General features: G+C 42.9%; 1 protein-coding gene across 6 annotated transcripts in view; it reads right to left on the reverse strand.

Annotated features, from left to right (window-relative positions):
* The window catches only part of LOC132406561 (uncharacterized), a 36,106-nt gene that overhangs the window by 6,833 nt on the left and 10,199 nt on the right, over window positions 1-19,074 (reverse strand). The window contains exons 3-4 of one of the 6 annotated variants that reach the window (XR_009516194.1): window positions 18,024-18,249; window positions 5,245-8,207 (exon numbers count right to left, since the gene is read on the reverse strand). The exons of 1 other annotated variant lie outside the window; for it this stretch is intronic. The gene's annotated coding sequence lies outside the window, so the exon portion shown is untranslated. Of the gene's footprint in view, window positions 1-5,244; window positions 8,208-17,732; window positions 17,977-18,023; window positions 18,250-19,074 lie in introns of those variants that run through there. 4 more of the 6 variants (XR_009516193.1, XR_009516197.1, XR_009516198.1 and 1 more) reach the window with 4 other exon arrangements.

Consider the following 19,074-nt stretch of genomic DNA (forward strand, 5'->3'; position numbering starts at 1 on the left):
CCTGGTGTGCTCTGTACTATCCCTCAATAACAAACACAACAAGGAGACTGATCATCAATTAAATTCAGACCAGACCAAGAGAGATCCCCATTAGGAAAATGCACATTAGGACTGTTCTTGTTTGCTATATATGTGAAAAATATCCAGAGACTTATCAACCTAAATTGCCTGTGCTAGTTTGTTAATTGTATGCACGTGAGTTGAGGAAAGGCCAGGGGTGCCTGGCAACATCTTCAAGCTACACCCAAAAGTGTATAGTTGTAATAATTTTTGAGCACTAGTCTGGAAAAGTACACAGACACAACAGAGAAGTCAGTCATTTTCAGTTGAAAATATATTAAGTGTCATAAAATCATAGAAAAATACAACACAGCAAGGCCCTTCAGCTCATCTAGTCAATGCTAAACCATTTAAGCTGCCTATTCCCATTGAGCTGCACCTGGACCATAGCCCTCCATACTCTTACCATCCATGTCCCTATACAAATTTATGTTAAAAGCCGAAATCGACCTCACATGCCATGTACCACTTGTGCTGGCAGCTCATTCTATACGCTCCCAACCCTCTGAGTGAAGAGGTTTCCTCACATGTTCCCCTTACACTTTTCTGTAGTCCCACACAACCTCAGTGGAAAAGCCTGCTTGTATTTACCTTATTTATACCCCTCATGATTTTGTATACCTCCATCAAATCTTCACTCCGTCTTTTACATTCCAAGGGATAAAGTCCTAACCTATTCAATCTTTCCTTATAACTCAGTTCCTTCAGTACCGGCAACACCCTTGTAAATTTTATCTGTAGTCTTTCAATCTTATTTACTACCCCACCTTTAATGTCGAGTGGCTGAACATTCTTGATCAATCTTCCATGCGGGATCATGTCAAATGTCTTGCTAAAGTCCATGTAGACAACATCCACTGCCTTGCCTTCAGTAATTTTCCTGGTAACTTCCTCAAAAGGGAACTTCCTCAACCTGGTAACCAATCAGGATTGGTTAGACACAAAGCCATGCTAACCTATCTCTAATCAGTTCCTGTATCAAAGTACTCATATGTGCAATTCGTCAGGAAACCTTCCAATAACTTTCTTACAACTGATGTTGGGCTCACTGGCTTATAATTGCCAACTGCACAACCTCTGACTCCAACCTTGACCTCCAGGCTGGGTCTTCACGCCCTGCCGCTGGAACCTTCATCTCTCCTTCCCCCACCACCAATCTGCAATCTCGTGTCTCTCAGATCCTACTGCCAGTTCTTAGGCCTTGGAGACTTCATCTTTCTCTCACCTCACCATTCCTGAACACCCCAAACCTCCCTTCTCCTCAGACCCTACCAACCCTCTTCTCCTTTCTGATCCCAGCTTTCATCCATGCCAGGTCTTCACAATTCCTTCCAACCTTGCCCTCTCTAAGGCAGAGCATTCTGTCCTCAGTAAGGGCATCATGTTTGTCCCCCTGTGCCCACACCTCAGTGAATCCTGCACCCCTCTGCAACATTGAGCTCTTCTTCCACCACCTCCATCTCAGAGCCTACTTCCTTGGCAAGGACTCTCCACCCTGCACCGATGACCCCTTCTCCCCTTCTCCCATCTTCAACCCTTCTCCTCTTCCTGGACACCTCACCCTGGTCTTCTGCCTGCTCTGGATTGTTTGATTGCCAACAGCCGATGGGACATCAACCATCTTGACTTCATGTCTCTTCTCTCTAATTCCAACCTCACTCCTTCTGAACATTCTTCTCTCCACACCCTCTGCACTAACCTTGACCTCACCATCAAAACCACAAATAAAGAGATGCAGTAGTTGTCTGGCTGAGGCTCAGCAACAACTCTCTGACATCTCCTCTTACTTACACCTCTAACAGGAGCCCACTAAGGAGCATGAGGACTGTCTCCCACACCATAACCGACCTCATGGTCTATCTTGAAATTTCCCACCCACTGCTAGCAACCTCATACTTCCCACACTTCTGTTTCTACCTACTACCCATGACCCACAAATCTGCTTGTGCAGGTAGACCCATTATGTCAGCTTGTTCCTACCCCAATAAACTCGAATCTGCATACCTTGACTTTTGTTTTATCTCCCACAGTTCAGTCCTTTCCTACCTACATCTGTGACACCTTATAAGCTCTGGATCTTTTCAATGATTTGAAGTTCCCTGGCCCCCACCATATTTTCACCATAGATATCCAGTCCCTATACACCTCCATCCCCCACCAGGAAGACCTCAAAGCTCTCTGTTTCTTTATGGACACCAGACCTGATGAGTTCCCCTCCATCACCACTTTTCTCAGTCTAGCAGAACTTATTCTCACTCCTAATAATTTCTCCTTTGGCACCGCCCACTTCTTCCAAACAAACAGTGGAGTCATGGGTACTCGCATGGGTCCCAACTGTGCTTATTAGGGGAATGGGTTAATGTAATGAATCAAGGCAATTAGGAAGTTTAAGGTAAAAGAACCCTTAAGAAAACCAGAGATCACAGTATGATTTGTGTTCAACTTGAAATTTGATAGGGAGAAAGTAAAGTCTGATGTAGCAGTATTTCAGTGGAGTAAGGGAAATTACAGTGGTATGAGAGAGGAGTTGGCCAAAGTAAATCGGAAGGAGCTGCGTGGCAGGCATGCCAGCAGAGCAGCAATGGTGTGCATTTCTGGGGGAAATTAGGAAGGTGCAGGATAGATATATATATATATATATATATATATATTCCAAAAATGAAGAAATACTCAAATGGTAAAATAGTACAACCATTGCTGACAAAGGAAGTCAAAGCTATTGTAAAAGCAAAAGAAAGGGCATACAATAAAGCAAAAATTAATGGGAAGACAGGCAATTGGGAAGATTTTCAAAACCTACAGAGAGCAGCTAAAAAATCATTAGAGGGGAAAAGATGAAATATGAAAGCAAGCCAGCAAATAATTTTTGAAGTGCATAGTATAAGTTTTTTCAAGTATGTTAAAAATAAAAGAGAAATGAGGGTTGATTTTGGACCATAAGAAAATGAAGCAGAAGAAATAAAGCAGGAGATGGCTGATGAACTAAATGAGTATTTTGCATCCGTCTTCACTGTAGAAGACACTAGCAGTATGGCTGATGTTGTAGTGTGTGAAGAAAGAGAAGTGGGTGCAGTTACAAGAGACCAGGTTACAAGAGACCAGGTGCTCAAAAAGCTTTAAAAACTAAAGGTACATAAGTCACCTGGACCAGAGGAACTGCACCCTAGGGTTCTGAAAGAGGTAGCGTTAGAGATTCTGGTGGCATTGGAAATGATCTTCCAAAAATCATTGGACTCTGGCATGGTGCCAGAGGACTGGAAAATTGCAAATGTTACTCCACTCTTTAAGAAAGGACAAAGGCAGCAGAAAGGAAATTATAGACCAATTAGCCTGACCTTAGTGGTTGGGAAGATGTTAAAGTCAAATGTTAAGGACGAGGTTATGGAGAACTTGGTGACACAGGACAAGATTGTACAAAGTCGGCATGATTTCCTTCAAGAAAAATCCTCCCTCATGAACGTGTTGGAATTCTTTGAGGAGATGACTAGTAGGATAGATAAAGGGAATGCAGTGGATGCTGTATAGTTGGACTTTCAGAAGGCCTTTGACAAAGGTTCCACACATAGGGCTGCTCACCAAGTTAAGAGCCCATGGTGTTACAGGAAAATTACTAACATGGTTAGAGCGTTGGCTGATTGGTAGGAGGCAGTGAGTGGGAATAAGAGGATCCTTTTCTGGCTGGCTGCCAGTGACTAGTGGTGTTCTGCAGATGTCAGTGTTGGGACCACTTCTTTTTATGCTGTGCATAAATGAATTAGATGATCAAATAGATAACTTTATTGCCAAGTCCGCAGATGATATGAAGATTGGTGGAGGGGCAGGTAGTGTTGAAGAAACGGGTAGGATGCAGGAGGACTTAGATTAGAAGAATGGGCAAGAGAGTAGCAAACAAAATGCAAAAGTTGGAAAATGCAAGGTCATGCACTTTGGTAGTAGAAATAGATGTGCGGACTATTTTCTAAATGGAGAAAATCTAAAAATCTAAGACGCAAAGGGACTTGAGAGTCCTGTGCAGAACACACTGAAGGTTAACTTGCAGGTTGAGCTGGTGGTGAGGAAGACAAATGCCAAGTTGGCATTCATTTCCAGAGGTTTAGAATACAAGAGCAAGGATGTGATGCTGAGGCTTTATAAGGCACTTATAAGGCCTCACCTTGAGTATTGTGAACAGTTTTGGGCCCCTCATCTCAGAAAAGATGTGCTGGCATTGCAGAAGGTCCAGAAAAGGTTCACAGGATGGTTGCAGAAATGAAAGGGTTATCATACGAGGAATGTTTGATGGTGTTAGGTCTGTACTCGCTGGGATTCAGAAGGATGAAGGGGGATCTCATTGACATCGTTTGAATGTTGAAGGGTCTAGACAGAATGGATGTGGAAAGGATGTTTCCCATGTTGGAAAAGTCTAGGCCAAGTGGGCACAGATTCAGGATAAAAGGACAACCTTTCAAAACAGAGATGCAGAAAAATTTATTTAGCCAAAGGGTGGTAAATTTGTGGAATTTGCTGCCACATGCAACTGTGGAGGCCAAGTCACTGGGTGTATTAAAGGCCGGGATTGATAGGTATTGATTGGACATGGCATCAAAGGTTATGGGGAGAAGGCTGACAACTGGGGTTGAGCAGAATTAAAAAGGATCAGCCATGATTGGTGGAGCAGACATGATGGGCCAGATGGCCTAATTCTGCTGCTATGTCTTATGGTCTCTCTTTTATACAATATCCGCTACATCTCTTTTATCTATCCTACCTGTAATTTCTTCAAAGAATTCCAGCAGACTCGTCAGGCAAGATTTTCCCTTGAGGAAATCATGCTGACTTTGTCCTATCCTGTCCTGTGTCTCCAAGTACTCTGTAACCTCATCCTTAAAAATTGACTCCAACATCTTGCCATCCACTGAGGTCAGACTAACTGGTCTGTAATTTCCTTTCTGCAGCCTTCCAGTCCTCTGGTAGCATGTCAGAGTTCAATGATTTTTGAAAGGTCATTTCTAATGCCAGCACAATCTACAATGCTGCTTCTTTCAGAACCCTAGGATGCAGTTCATCTGGTCCAGGTGACTTACGTGCCCTTAGTTCTTTCAGCTTTTTGAGCACGTTCTTTCTTGTAGAAGTAATACACCCACTTCTCTTCCTTCACACACTACAACATCAGGCATACTGCTCATGCCTTCCACAGAAAAGACTGATGCAAAATACTCATTTAGTTCATCACTCATCTCCTTGTCCCCCACTAATATTTCTCTGACCTCATTTTTCTTTATCAATCTTTTTTTATTAAGTTTCAAATAAACATAACAATGATAGTGATACAAAGAGATCGGGATTACATTAATAAAAGGTTAAAGTATACATAAACAGACTCCAAGTAAAATGTGTAATCTAAGCCTCCCAATCTCTTAGTAACTAAACATGAAAAAGATTCAAAGAAAAAAAGATTTTTACAAGAAAAAAAAATCCCCCTAAACTGACAAAGAAAACAGAATAAAAACAAATCAAAAGTTAGGCTGCCTTGTTTCATCAGTTAAAATCGTTGTTTGGCATTAACTCTGCTCCTCTATACATGAACAAACAGTTATTGAGAAGGATTCAGAAAAGGTCAGCTTACATCATATGAAAATGTTGAATAAATGGTCTCCAAGTTGCTTCAAATTTAACCGAAGGGTCGATAGTGCCACTCCTAATTTTTTCCAAGTTTAAGCATGTTATAGTTTGGGAAAACCATTGAAATGTAGTAGGGGGATTAGAATCTTTCCATTTACAAAGTGTACCAATTCACAGAAATGGAGGAAGTTTGGATGGAAAAATTTGATATTTTATTACACCCTCTCAGAAATCCCATTATGATAGTAACCTCCCTGTTTGCTGGAGAAATTGTGGAAATCAAAATGCAAATCATTATCATATTTTTTGGGACTGCCCTGTTATCAAAAACTATTGGAGGGGGATACTCAATGCCCTACAAGACATCTTTAAATGTGAAATACCCTTGGAGAGTAAGACCATATATTTTGGATATATACCTCAAGAATGGTTGAAGAGATAAATATTTAATGAATATACTGTTGGTGGCTGGTAAAAAGACTCTTACTAGGAAATGGTTATCACAGGAGAGCCCAACTTTAAATATATGGATGGAAATTACAATGGACATTTACAAAATGGAGAAGATAACAGCATCTGTTTATCATAAGCTGGAACAATTTGATTCATACTGGGGAAAATGGTTTAACTACATAATGCCTCATAGGCCTGATTTTATTCTCACAAATCAATGAATCTGTTTTAAAAAAAAATCACTCCCTACTTGTACATAGTTCTTTCCTTTTGCTTGTTTTTTTTTACAGCACGGAAACAGGCCATCTTGGCCCTTCTAGTCCATGCCGAATAAAAACGAGCTAACTTATCCTTGGACATATGGGCCCTATGAACCACTTTAAATTGTATTAAGGCATGTCTAGCACACATTGAAGAAGTGTTTGTAGTTGGATAATTTTCTCCCATTTCTCTATAAGTAAAGATACCTTAAATTTTCTTTCCCATTCATTCTTAATTTTATCAGATGTACCTAGACGTATTTTCATAATCAGATAATAAATAATTGCTGTTAAACTCTTCTGATAGGGGTTTATAGACAATAGACAGTAGGTGCAGGAGTAGGCCATTCGGCCCTTCTAGCCAGCACCGCCATTTACTGTGATCATGGCTGATCATACATAATTAGTTCCCCGTTCCTGTCCTCTCCCCATATCCCTTGACCCCGCTATCTATGAGCTCTATCTAACTCTCTCTTGAATGCATCCAGAGAACCCAAACCTAAATTTTTTTCTGTAATTTCAGTTTGATGTGATACCAGAAAGGTAGATAACATAATATTCAAAGTTTCTAATCTGTAAATATCTGAAAATATGTGATCTAGGCAAACTATATTTATTAGACAACTGTTCAAAAGACATGAGACAGTATCCATGAATAAGTCACGAAAACATGTATTCCTTTCATTCTCCATAAAAGAAAAGCTTGATCAATTCTGGAAGGTTGGAAGAAAAAATTAGATATAATAGGACTTGATAGGATAAATTTATTCAATCCAAAAAATTTACAACATTGAAACCATATTCATATTGTATGTTTAGTTATTGGATTAGTCATTTGTTTATTCAGTTTGGTAAGTGCAAAGGGAAGTGAGGCCCCTAAGATAGAAGCCAATGAAAATTCACGCTCGAGGTTCATCCATCGTGGACAATGAATTTCATCTGGATCTTGTGTCCAAAACATTAAATATCGAATATTAATTGCCCAATAATAGAATCTAAAATTTGGCATTGCCAAACAACTCTCCCTTTTTGATTTCTGTAAATATTTCTTACTTAATCAAGGATTTTTATTCTGCCATATATATGAAGAAATTTTAGAGTCTGTCAAGTCAAACTAGTTTCTAGAAAGTATTGGGACCTAGAGGCAAAGGAAAATAAAAATTTAAAATAATAGCAAGAATCCACTGATAGACCGGTTGGAACCCATTGTTTTGAGTGCTGCTTCTACCCGGAACATTGGGGGGGGGGGGGGGGGGACTCCGCAGTGTCACAGCGGCAGTCCGGGAGCAGCGTTGGAATCTGTGGTAAGATGCTGAACTTTAAATAACTTGAGACTGTTTAATAGAAAAGAGCACTGCTGTCACCGCATTTGGGTTAGCGCTAGCTTCGTCACAGGGACCATCGCTCACAGGCGCTTCTCGGAAATGGCGTGAGGTTTAAGAAGGGATGGAGAATCTTCGGGAGGGTTCATCCGGTTTGAAAACATAACGGTCCATTAGAGAGCGGAGACTGCAGGAATCCGTCTACGAAGTCCGGAGAGGCAGCCAGTTTTTTCACCTAAGGACCAATGACTAATGGTACTATCAAACTGCCGCACTTGTGAAAAATAAAAGGAGGAAAAAGGAAAAGTTGTTTGTTCATTGAGTGGAATCTTGTTAAGAAACCTTCGGGTAGACGCATTCAATCTCCTTCAAGTGGGGAAGCTGAACATGTTCAAAGAAGAACAAAAACTCCAGCTTGACAGTGAAAAAAACTTGACCGGGAAACTGGAGAACCAGGAAACAGAAATCTAGGAGCTTTTAGCTGGAACAGCAGGAGCAATAACCTGGAATCCTGAAAAAGGAAGAAAATCAAGTTAAGATAAAACAACATCAAAGCATCATTAAAAAGTTGTACTTACCTTCTCACCTGTGAAAAGCCTACGGAGGAAATCAAACATGGCTGATCAAGCTATTGGGAAATCGGTTGAGCAACTCAAGGTAGAGCGAACAGCAGCAAAAAGATTATTTTCTCATCTGGCCAACAGTATTACCAGGACCTATGAAGACATGTCTGAAGAGGAGCTCAGAGTCAGTTTCAATAAACTCACAACAGAAGCTGAGAGAGTCATGGAAGCCAATGATGATGTGGAGGCCAGATTCATTGCAGCACTGGGGGCGGAGCTGAACACAGAGGAAGTAGCTGTGTTAACTGAACAGCAAAAAGCTGACCTGGCAAAGGTGGCAAATGAGTACAAGTTGAAACTAAAGGAGGTCAGAAGCCTAATCCAGGAGACTCTTTGGACCAACTTTGGAAATGTTGAATTATGCACAGCACTACAAGCAGCAGAGGATGAATGTAAAAATGTTGCTGCTGTACAACCCGATGGCAACCAGAAGGTGTATGACTTCATGCTTAACCACCTGCAAAGAATGGTAAAGACAGCGAAGGAGGTGCATGGTCAGTGGAAACAATGTTTCCCGACAGGGGATCAGAAGGACCTTCAGAGTCGCCTAAAGGGGCTCGAACTCCACATCCCCAAGTTGGTTTCCAAGAAGGCCCACTTCATACAGGCAAGGAGAAAGGAGGATGCTGAAAGACTAACACTGACAGCATTGGACTTCTCCTCCAATTTTCCCATGCCAGCCATCAGATTGAAACCAACGGCCCTTCCCAAGTCTACTGGCAGCAAACATGATTTTCACAGGTGGAGAAAGGCTGGGAAGCACTCCAGAGGCAGGGAGAGCCGACCGGTTCAAGAGAGGTCAAAAAGGTTCAACTACTGGACAGTCTTGACGACAAAATCAGAAGAGACCTTCGCCTCACTACTTATAACATTGCAGGCAGATGATATCTTCCATGTTCTAGAAAACTGCTATGGAAATTGAACATGCATTGCTTTTGAAATAGTAGAAGAATTACAGAAGATGCCAGCTGTCAGAAATCATCAGTCACGGAAAATAGTGGAATTAATTCAAGCTGTGGAGAAGGCACTTCAAGACTTGAGTGACCTTGGAGACACGGGTGCTAGCAAAAATTCACTGGTGACAAAATCAATTGAAAGTAAACTTCCAGAATCTTTCAAAGGAATGGCTGGTCTATGTCACTGACAAGAGAAATGCTATGGCACCAGATAATCGGTTTGACAGTCTCTTGGAATTCCTCAAAGGGGAAGAGAGCATATATGAGCAGCTCAAGCAACTGAGGGATGAAGAGCCAAGTAGAAGAGAAACCAGGGCTGAGCCAAGACATGCCAGAACCAAGTCTACCAAGTCAGGCAACGACCATGCAGTGTGTGTAGTCTGCGGTGACAGAAAGCACAAAAGGAAACTCTACATTTGTGAACAGTTTTGAGCACTAAAGCTACCAGAGAAAAAGGCTGCAGTAAGAAAGTTGGGGGCATGCAAGAAGTGTCTCGAAGTTCATGATGACTGTTCATATCTGTGTAAAAACCAAGACTGCAAGGATGAGCATACTCCTGAGCATCATTACTATCTGTGCCCCAATGCTGAAATGAAGAAAAGCAGCACAGATCAGAAAAAGAGCAGATTTGCTCCAGAGGAAGATAAAGGCAGGAAGAAATATACAGAGGATCAAGAGGAGTTCTTCAACAAACTTTCACCAGAATTAGCCAAACAATGTTGCAATGTATTTTCAAACACTGCATCCAGAGCCTTCAGCACTGTGAAAGATAAACCGGGCCTTCTGGTAGAAAGTGGATTGCAAGAGCTACCAGTGATTATGATGCATCTCGAGGTCACAGCTAATGCTGGACAAAAAAATTGGGATGTTAATTGACTTGGCTTCGGACACCAATTATATAAACCACAAAGCTGCAAGAGACTGAACCTCAGAAGTGAGGAAATCACTCTTGTCGTCCATGGAGTTTGGGGGATGAAGGTTCAGGTGGAGACAAAGTGGTACCTTCTAAAAAAGCACTCCCAAGGGCACTCTCAAATCACACCAATTGGTTTGTTATGGACTAGACAGAATTGCAAATATCCACAAACATGTGACACCAAAGCAACTGCAGAAACTCTTCCCAGACATACTGCTTGATGAACTTGTGAGACCCAGAGAAATAAATTTACTCTTAAGCCATAGAGGTCAGCTAGCGCCTCAGAGAACCAGAGCTGTTTGAGACCTCATGCTGTGGGACAGACCACTGGAGAAGACGTTCGGAGGAACACATCCTGATCTCTTTGAGGAGCTGTCTGTCTTGGCCCATATGTCCAAGACACATTTTGCAAGGTCAATGAGAGCGGCTGCTGTAAAGTATGAGAAGCTCACCAGCACAGTCCCAGAGCAACTCCCACCAAACAGACAGGATGGCATCAAGCTCCAGGAGTCAGGTACTTCAACCAGCAACCAGGACTTCCTAGAGTGGGGGAAGTGGGGTAATATTGGTGCAACATGTGAGCCAAAATGCGGGGGTTGCCGCTGCAGAAACTTGCCAGCCGGGCAGCAAAGGAATGACTCTTGCTGAAGAGAGGAAACTTGAAGTTGTAAGAAGAGGCCTCAACTATGTCACCAGTGACTGGCACAGCAAAGAACCACATTGGCATGCCAGATATCCTTGGTTAGAAGATCCATCTTCCTTGCCAAACAATAAAAGAACAGTCGAGGCTACATTTCTCAGGACGGAAAAGCAACTAGCCAAAGAACCCAAGTGGAAACCTGCCTACACTGCTCAAGTGCATGACATGGTTGATAAAAGGGCTGCAATAAAATTGTCCAAAGATGCATCATCAACTGTAACAAGGCCAGTCTGGTACGAGTCACCTGATTGCTCTGAACATGCACTCTGCCACGACTCCAGTGAGACTCATGTCCAACAGCAGCCAAAAGTTCAGAGGCGTGAGCTTGAATGACCTGCTAATGAAAGGTCCTTCTGACATGTCAGTCCAAGGCCTCCTTTACTGCCACTATGAGGCCATCCTCAGGTGAGAGGAGAAACACCTCATATTCCATCTGGGTAGCCTCCAACCTGAAGACATGAACATTAATTTCTTGAAGTTCTGGTAATTGCGCTTCCCCTTCTTCTTCCTCATTCCCCATTTCCATTTCCCTCTCATCTTTTCCTCTCCCTCTCGGCCTTTTCTCCTTAGAGCGACGGAGGATGAGAGGGGTGACCTGATAAGAGGTTTATAAGATGATGAGAGGCATTGATCATGTGGATAGTCAGAGGCTTTTTCCCACGGCTTAAATGGTTGCCACAAGAGGACACAGTTTAAGGTGTTGGGGAGTAGGTACACAGGAGATGTCAGGGGCAAGTTTTTTTTTACTCAGTGGTAAGTGTGTGGAATGGGCTGCAGCAACAGGTCTTTTAAGAGATTTTTAGATAGGTACATGGAGCTTAGCAAAATAGAGGGCTAGTAATTTCTAAGGTAGGGACATGTTCGGCACAACTTTGTGGGTCAAAGAGCCTATATTGCACTCTAGGTTTTCTATCTTTTCTCCTTACCTACCCACCTCCTCCCTCTGGTGCTCCTCAGCTTCCCCTTTCTCCCATAGTCTTCTGAACTCTTCTATCAGATCACCCCTTCTCGTGCCCTTTATCTCTTTCATCAATCGAATTCCCAGCTTGTTACATCAACCCATCACCTACTACCTTATACCTTTTCATCTCTTCCCCTATCTTCTTACTCTGACCTTATCTCTTTCTTTCCTGTCCTGATGAAGGGTCTTGGCCAGAAGCATCAACTTTCCATGAATGTTGCCTGGCCTGCTGACTTCCTCCAGAATTTTGTGTGTATTACTTTCATTTCCAGAATTTGAAGACGGTCTTGCGTTGTAGAGATCTTGGAATCCAAGTTCACAGCTCCTTGAAACTGACTATACAAGTCAATAGGGGTGTTAAGAGGGCTTTTGGAATTTTTGTTTTTATTAGTCAAGGCATTGAGTTCAAAAGTCAAGAGGTTACATTGCTACTTTATAAAACTCTGGTTAGGCCACTTTTGATGTATTGCATATAGTTCTGGTCATCCCACAATAGGAAGAGCGTTGAAGCTTTGGAGAGGGTGTAGAAGATGTTTACCAGGATACTGCCTGGTTTAGCTATCCTGAGGGGATGGCTAAACTTGAGATGTTTTCTTTGGAGTGGCAGAGGCTGAGGGGAGATCTGACACAGGTTTTTAAGTTAATGAGAGGTAAAGGGAGTATCAGTTTCACAGAGCTGAAATGTCTAATACCAGAGAGCATGCATTGAAGGTGATAGGAGGTAGGTCTAAGGGGAATATGAGGGGTAAATTTTTACTCAGAGTGTTGGATGTCTGGAATGTGCTGCTGGTATGGTGATAAAGGCAAATACATTAGAGGCTTTTAAGAGAAAATTGGATGGGCACATGGATGTAAGCAACATGGACATTGTGCAAGGAATAGATATTGTGTAGATAGGTATGATTAGTGCCTGGATATTTTTGATTTTTTTTTAGCTGGATTGGCACAACACTGTGGGCCAAATAGCCTTCTCCTGTGCAGTAATACCATAACACATAGGAGAAGAATTAGGCTGTTCAGCCCAACCAGTCGGATCTGCCATTCCATCATGGCTGATCCCAGGTCCCATTCCAACCCATACACCTGCCTTCTCGTCATAACCTTTGATGCCGATCAATCAGGAAACAATCAACTTCTGCCTTAAATATATATGCACAGACTTGACCTCCACCGCAGTCTGTGGCACAGCATTCCACAGATTTACTATGTTCTGGCTAAAAAAAATCCCCCTCACTTCTGCTCTAAAGGGTCGCCCCTCAATTTTGAGGCTGTGCCCTTTAGTTCTGGATACCCCCACCATAGAAAACATACGCTCCATATCCACCCTATCTAGTTCTTTCAACATTCAGTAAGTTTCAATGAGATCCCCAAGCATTCTTCTAAATTCCAGTGAGTATAGGCCAAAGCTGCCAGGGGCTCCTCATATGTCAAACCCTTCATCCCAGAATCATTCTCAAGAACCTCCTTTTGACTCCCTCCAATGTCAAAACATCCTTTCTCAGATATAGGACCCTAAACTGTTGACAATACTCCATGCAACCTGACTAGTATCTTAAAAGGTTCAACATTATCTCCTTGCTTTTATATTCTATTCTCCTTGAAATAAATGCCAACATTTCATTTGCCTTCTTTGCCACAGACTCAACCTGTGAATTCACCTTCAGGGAGTCTTGCACAAGGAATCCTAGGTCCCTCTGCACCTCTGATGTTTGAACCTTCTCCCCATTTAGATAATAGTCTGCACTATTGTTCCTTTTACCAAAATGCATTATCATATATTTCCCAACACTCCATTCCATCTGTCACTTCTTTCTCCATTTGTCCAATTTGTCTAAATCCTGCAGCAATCACATTGCTTCCTCAGCATTACCTGCCCCTCCATCTATCTTCATATCATCCGCAAACTTTGCCACAAAGCCATCAATTCCATTATCTAAGTTACTGACAAACAATGTGAAAAGCAGCGGTTCCAATACTGACCCCTGAGGACACTACTAGTCACAGTAGCCAACCAGAAAAAGCCCCTTTTATTCACACTCGCTGCCTCCTGCCCGTCAACCATTCCACTACCTATTCCAGTATCTTCCCTGTAACACCACAGGATATTATCTTGTTAAGCAGACTCGTGTACTGTTATATGTTCTATAAATAACAAGCAGGACAGACAAAGAGCAGGATAGTAAAAGATTTTATAATTATATAAAGCAGAAACGGGTGGCTAAAGTGAAGCTGTTTTTTGAACCTTTCACAAGTGTTTCTTTTCTTCTTAACTAGATTTTCAACTGCCTTTGTACACCACGGTTCCTGTACACTACCATCCTTTCCCTGTCTCAATGGAACCCACACAAATATCCCCTGGGCATTTGCCACATTTCTGCCGTACATTTCCCTGCGAACATCTATTCCCAATTTATACTTCCAAGTTCCTGCCTGATGGTTTCATATTTCCCCTTACTCCAATTAAACACTTTCCTAACTTGAGTGTTCCTATCACTCTCCAATCCTGTGGTAAAGGAGATAGAATTGTGATCACTATCTCCAAAATGCTCTCCCACTGAGACACCTGACACCTGACCAGGTTCATTTCCCAATACCAGATCAAGTACAGCCTCTCCTCTTGTAGGCTTATCTACATATTGTGTCTGGAAACCTTCCTGAACACACCTGTCAAACTCCACCCCATCTAAACTCCTTGATCTAGGGAGATTACGATTAATATTGGAGAAATTAAAATCCTCCATCACAACAACCCTGTTCATACCGAATCATTCCAGAATCTGTCTATCTGCTCCCTGATGTCCCTGTTACTATTGGGTGGTGTATAAAAAACACCCAGTAGAGTTATTGACTCCTTCCTTTTTCTAACTTCCACCCACACAGACTCAGTAGACAATCCCTACTTGACTTCCTCCTTTTCTACTGTTGTGTCACTATCTCTCATCAGCTGTGCCACACCCCCACCTCTTTGGCCTCCCTCCGCCCTTTCTGAAACATCTGAAGTCAGACACTCGAAGTAACCATTACTGTCCCTGAGCCATCCAAGTCTCTGTAATGACCACAATATCATAGCTATCATAGCTCCAAGAACTAATCCAAGCTCTAAGCTCAACCACTGTGTTTGTGATGCTTCTTGCATTAAAATAGACATCTCAAACCATCAGTCTGAGCGCATCCTTTCGCTATCAACTGCCTATCCTCCCTCTCACACCATCTACAAGCTTTCTTGATTTGTGAGTCAACTGCCCTTTCTTCCATCTCTTCAGTTTGGTTCCAACCGCCACCAACCCCCCCCCCCCCAGCAATTCTAGTTTAACTCTCCCCAATAGCCTTAGCAAACTTCCCTACCAGGATATTGGTCCTTCTTGGATTCAAGTGCAACCCGTCCTTTTTGTAAAGGTCATGCCTGCCCCAAAAGACAATAGACAATAGGTGCAGGAGTAGGCCATTCTGCCCTTCGAGCCAACACCACCATTCAATGTGATCATGGCTGATCATCCACAATCAGTACCCCGTTCCTGCCTTCTCCCCATATCCCTTGACTCTGCTATCTTTAAGAGCTCTATCTAACTCTTTCTTGAAGGCATCCAGAGAATTGGCCTCCACTGCCTTCTGAGGCAGAGCATTCCATAGATAAAAGGGGTCCCAATAATTCTATTCCTAAACTCACTGTCACATGGTACAGGCAATAATCCCGAGATTACTACTTTGAGGTCCTGCTTCTCATCTTCCTTCCTTACTCCTGTAGTCTGTTTTCAGGACCTCCTCCCTTTTCCTACCTATGTCATTGGTACCAATATGTACCACAACCTCTGGCTGTTCACCATCCCACTTCAGGATATCGTGGATGCGATCGGAAACATCCCGGACCCTGGCACCTGGGAGGCAAACTACCATCCGTGTTTCTTTCCTGTGTCCACAGAATCGCCTATCTGCCCCCCTAACTATAGAGTCCCCTATTATTGCTGCCATCCTTCTCCTTTCCCTACCCTTCTGAGCCACAGGGCCAGACTCTGTACCAGAGGCACAGCCTGTTGCTTCCCCCAGGTAGGTCATCTGCCCCAACGGTACTCAAACAGGAGTACTTACTGTTAAGCGGCACAGGCACAATGGAACTCTCTAGTATCTGACTCTTGCCCTTCCCTCTCCTGACTGTTACCCACTTATCTGGCTCCCGAGATACTTGCCTTTTGCTTCTATCACCTCCTCACTTTCCGACCAGACAAAGGTCATCAAGCTGCATCTCTAGTTCCCTAACCCGATCCCTAAGGAGCTGCAGCTCCATGCACCTGGCACAGATGTGACCGCCCGGGAGGCTGGGAGTCTGCCGGACATTCCACATCTGACATCCAGTACAGAACACTGGCCTCAGACATACTTCCTATTCTTCAGAGTTACTTGCATCGACCCATTATCACCGAAGCCCTTATACTCCATCAACTGCTCTATAAAGCTGTCTTCTTTTTAAATTCTTCCTGCCAGTCTAACTTGCTGACGTCCACGCACCTGCACTGTCATGCCTCGAAATACTGGCTTTGGAGGTGGTGCAGAGGAGGTTCAACAAGTTGATTCCAGAAATGAGGGGGTTAGACTAAGAGGAGCAATTGAGTCACCTGGGACTGTACTTGCTGGAATTGATAAGGATGAGAGGAGATTTTATAGAAACATATAAAATTATGAAAGGGATAGATAGGCTAGAGGCAGGAAGACTGTTTCCACTGGTAGGTGAGATTAGAACTAGAGGACATAGCCTCAAAATTCCAGGGAGTAGGTTTAGGATGAAATGAGGAGGAACCGCTTTTCCAAAAGAGTGGTCAATACAATGAAGCAGTGAAAGCTACCTCAATAAATATAGTTAAGACAAGGTTGTAGATTTTATGTAGTAGGGGTATTAAGGGTTATGGGGAAAAGGCAGGGAGGTGGAAATGAGTCCATGGTCAGATCAGCCATGATCTTATTGAATGGCAGAACAGCTCAATGGGCCAGATGGCCCACTCCTGCTCCTATTTATGTTCTTATTCCATATATGCATGCATTCACCTTCAGTCCCGTATACAGCTCCATTTTTTTATATTGTCCCCCTTGTACATTGCAATTTATCCCATTGACTGCAACTTTGTCCTACCATCACCATCTCCTTGCTAGCAGTTTCACTACAATTTGCCTCTGTTTGTAAACCAACTACCCCATCCTTAGCATCACTCAGGTTCAAAACCACCTGCCAAGTTAGTTTTAACTGTCCTGAAAGGTACCCCTCAGGTTCAGGTGTAACCTGTCCCTTTTGAAGAAGTCATACTTTCCCTGTAAGAGATCCCAATGATTCAGAAATCTGAGCACAGCCCCACTTCACTGGTTCCTCAGCCGTGCATTCATCTGCCAAGTCATCCTATTCTTATTTTCACTGGTGCATGGCACAGACAGGAGTCCAGAGATTGCTAGAGGTCCTGCTATTCAGTCTTCTACCTAACTCCTTAAAATTTCTCTTCTGGACCTCCTCACCCTTCCTAACTATGTCATGTGCACCAAGCCTTCTGGCTGTTCACCCCCTCCCCCCCCTCCTGTAGAATACTCTGGCCCCGATCTGAGATATCTCTGACTCTGGCATTTGGGAGGCAACATATCATCTGGGTGTCTCTATCATCTCCACAAAATATTGTTATATCGGTAATGATAAAAGATTCCATAGTTTATGCTCTACACCTCTCTTCGCTTCTGAGCCACACCACCCAACTCAGTGCAAGAGACCCAGCCCCCCCCCAGTAGGTCATCTCACCCAACAATACCCAAAGTGACATCCTTATCATGGAGGGGAATGGCCAGAGGGGTACTCTGCACTGGCTATCTATATCCTTTCCTTCCCCTGACATTTACCTAGTTACTCACCTTCTGAAAGCTAGAGGTGTCCACCTCCCTGTAGCTCCAATCTATCATTTCCTCAATCTCTCATACGAGCTGAAGGTCATCAAGTTAGTATCCAGTTCCCAACACTTTTCCTGAGGAGCAGCACTCAGTGTACCTGGTGCAAATGTCGTTATCCGGAAGGCTGGTGTTGTTCCAGAATTCCCACATCTCACACACAGAATAAAATACAGTCCTCTGGAGCCATTCTGACTGCACTAACTGTGCCCTAACAGATAAAGAATGAAGAATAAAGGAGGAGGAAAAAAAGCTTACCAGATACTTATCTTGCCCAAGTTTGATGAGCCAAAACCACTCCAACCTGGTCCACTCTGAGAATGGCTGCTATCTTATTTTAATTTGTCTTTTCTAATGACTCTCATTCATTGATTGGACGGAGTCCAAGTCTCATCTTTGCTGATTTATAAAATCATCTTTGTTCAGTGCCCTGTGGTTCTGACTGCAACGGAGATCATTTTCTTCTTCTATTTTCTCTGGGTACCTGTTGTAATAATGCACTAGGTAACAAGTGACCAGCAGAATTTACACGACAGAAGTGCCACACAGTGTTAATCTACAATGAGAAAGCCTAATCACCTACTATTGAGGTTCAATGGCATTGCTGACTCTGAGTTTTCCACCATAAAAAGCCAGGAAGGTCACAATTTGATGTTGTGTCCACATGCCTGAACTGTTCCCAATAAGAAGATTAAGTGTTCCTCCAAACTGTGTAAAACCTTGTAACAGTGGGATAACGGTGGCCAGGAAAAACACTAAAATAACCTTAGATTCAATATTGTCTTTCACAAATCAACTTTGCAAATATTTTACAGAGTAGCAAAGGCAAAGGATTTGTGCATAGGAATCACAGACAGAGCAGCACATCAGTTTTGATGTGTCTGGCAGGTCACCAGCACACCAGCACTTGAATGTCACTGATCCCCGAAAGTGGAGGAGATGCTTGAGAAGACAGTGTGCCGTTCATAACAAGGAGAACCCAAATAAATGTCATGAGTTTCAAAGTCAATATTTGGAAAGATAGGTTGGTCCAAAAGTTGAGATTCTAAATTGGTGGTCCAATTTTGACCCCATCAGAAATGATCTGGCAAGCTTGGATCGGAACAGGCTGTTTTCTGGCAACGGTGTACTTGGTAAGTGGAGGGCCTTCAAAAGTCAAATTTTGAGAGTAGAAAGCTTGTATGTGCCTGTCAGAATAAAAGATAAATATAACAAGTGTAGGGTACCTTAATTTTCAAGAGATATTGAGGCCCTTGTTAAGAGAAAAAAACTGCATAGCAGGTTTAGGCAGGTAGAAACAAATGAGGTG

Source organism: Hypanus sabinus, chromosome 16 (assembly GCF_030144855.1).
Source record: "Hypanus sabinus isolate sHypSab1 chromosome 16, sHypSab1.hap1, whole genome shotgun sequence".
NCBI lineage: Eukaryota > Metazoa > Chordata > Chondrichthyes > Myliobatiformes > Dasyatidae > Hypanus > Hypanus sabinus.